Raw genomic sequence first — 2814 nt, 5'->3', positions numbered from 1 at the left:
TGGCAAGGCTGCTGATCAACTGAACGCTGTCTCCGTGTCATTCCTTCTTCGCCGACTCTGTCCACACCTTTGGGAACCCCTGGACCTGCTGGGGTCGGACCCCGGCACTTGTGTAGACAGCTCACGGCCGGGTTACATTCTTCTTCACCGAGCCTGCCCATCGCTGCCCTTGGATGGAGGTTTCTTACTTAGGTTTAAAGTCGCTGCTGGTGAGGACGGGCCTGCCCCTGCCGTCGCCCTACTGGCTCCTGTGTGTCGCCTGGCTCTGTGTCCCTCTTTTACCCGGTCACTGCCTTCTTTTGTGTTTAGTTGACGTCCTGTAGCAACAGATCTTGATGTTCTTCACATTCCCTTGTGTGTATCGTACAGATGTTTTCTCTGTGGTGATCATGAGCTGACATAGAACGCCCTAAAGTTTAGAACAGTCTAGTTTGGATGGACACCAACTTAACTTCGGTGGCATACAGAAACTCCAATCCCCTCGTGTTGCTGTAAAAAAAATGACAGATTTACACCTGTGCTGCCAATGACATAGACTTACAATTATTTGCATGCGTTCGTTTTTAAATCAGGTAGCAAATAAAAAGTGGAGTTACAACCAGAAATTGCAATGACAGTGGCTTTTCTATTTGCCCACATATTCAGCTTTATTGGAAATGTGTTTCTTCGTGTAGCCTTAATGTACTGCCTAGTGGTCATTTATTTCAACCTGAAGGACTTTTGAAGGCATGTCTCCTAGAGTAGGTCCAGCAAGAATAAACTCCCTCAAATTTTGTTTATCTGGAAATGTCTTCATTTCTCTCCCATTTTTGAAGGAAAGTTTTGCCAGATATAGAATTCTTTGTTAACTGGGTTTTTTCTTTCTTTCAATTCTTCACATACTGAAGGCCGTCCCCAGCCTTCCTGCATTCCACGGATTCTGACCATAAACTGGCTAATAATCATACCGAGGATGTCCTGTCAGCGACGCATAGCTTCTCTCTTGGTGTTTCTAAGATTTCCACATTGGCTCTCGGCAGTTTGGTTACAATGCATGTCGGAAGGGGTCTCTCTGAGTTTGTCCTGTTGGAGTTTGTTGAGCTTTTTGGAAGTTTTCAGCATTATTTCTTCAAATCATATTTCTGTCCCTTTTTCTTTTCTGCTGGGACTGTCATTATACGTATGTTGACCTTCTTGATGATGTCCCACCAGTTCCATAGGCTCTATTCACACCTCTCTCTCTCTCTCTCCTCTCTCTCTCTCTCTCTCTCTCTCTCTCTCTCTCTCTCTCTCATTTTTCCTGCTCCTCAAACTTGATACTTTGGATTGTCCTGTCTTCAAGTTCATTAAATCTTTCTTCTGCCTGCTCAAGTCTACGTTGAACCCCACGAGTGAGTTTTCCATTTCAGTTGTATTTTTCAACTCCTGTTTGTCTTTTCAAAAATAATTTCCACCTCTTTGTGAATATCTCATTTGGTGCGTGCACAGTTTTCCTGATTTCCCTTGGTTCTTTGCCCATGTTTCCCCTACCTCTTTGAGCATAGTTAAGACAGTTGTTTTAAAGTCTTTGTCTAGTAAGGCTGATAGCTGGACTTCCTCAGGGATGATTTCTGTAAATTTATTTTGCTCCTTTGAATGGGGCATATCTATTTTTTTATACATAAGCCTTGTGATTTTGTTGTTGTTGTTGAAAACTGGGGAGTTCAATCCTATAATAATGTAACTCTGGAAATCAATTCTTCCCCTCCTCCAGTGTCTACTGTCCTTTCTCTTTTCTTTTCTTTTCTTTGTTGTTGTTGTTGTTGTTATTGCTGAAGGCCATAGCGGCTCCCTTTGTTTTGAGACTTTCCCCAACAATTTTTACGAAGACTCTTCCTTGCTGTGTGTGATCACTGAGGTCTCTGTCCCGTTGGTTCGTGTTTTGCTAAGGTTTTGACAGTGAACATGAATATCAGAGGCTCCCCCGTCCTTTCAGCCTGGCTCTGTGCGGAGGCAGCCCCGAGCGGAGGGCCCGCCCCCGGTGGCTGGGCCTGGGGATGGCTCTCTAAATCCCCTCACCTTCATGGCGGCTCTAGAATGTCCTAATGGCCCTCAGAGTCTGACCTCAGTTTCTCCAGGCGTCAGATGGCCACCTGTACGCCCCCACCTGTGATCCCTTCCCCAGGAGCCTATGGGTCCGCGGTCACCTGCAGCTTTAGTGATCAGGGCCTGCTGCTTTGGCACCTGAGTTCCTAGTTCAGCAAAACAGAGGCCCTGGCGCCAGCCCTTCAGACACCCGCACACGGATGAGAACGGGCGCACACAAAGCTTGCAAGTGCAGTGTTCTCTGCACCTCAGGGCTGTGCAGTGTTTTTTGGATGAGCAGAAGTGAAAAATGCCACAAAACTGTCCCATCATGTTGGAGACGGCGTTTTCTCTTGGTTGCCACACACCATGGACTGTCTTCTGTAATTCTGAAAAGTCGGTTCCCTTTCTCTCTCTCTCTCTCTCTCTCAGTGTTTCTGTGGGAAACCAGGGCTTTCCAGTCCACCATATAGTTTTTGTGTTTTTACATTTTTATTATTTTTATAAAATCTTTGTTGGAAGTATTACACATGTGGGTGTATAGTTCTGGAGAGAGATGTGCATGAGACGATGCTGATATAAATGAATAGATAAAAACGAACGGGTGGGAGGACAAGGACGTTCTCCCCGGGCGGGGTGCCGACGGAGAGGAGTGGGGGGACGGAAAGGCCGTGCGGGGCTGACCCCGTGGTGCGGCCGGGGCGAGTGGGGCCCTTCCCTGGTCCCCGAGCCTTCCAAGGGCGACAGGGCCCGTTCCCACGGAGACACTGG

Source organism: Myotis davidii, unplaced genomic scaffold, assembly GCF_000327345.1.
Source record: "Myotis davidii unplaced genomic scaffold, ASM32734v1 scaffold3211, whole genome shotgun sequence".
NCBI classification, from domain to species: Eukaryota; Metazoa; Chordata; class Mammalia; order Chiroptera; family Vespertilionidae; genus Myotis; species Myotis davidii.
The sequence above is the reverse complement of the archived record's forward strand: the minus strand, read 5'-3'. Positions refer to the sequence as shown.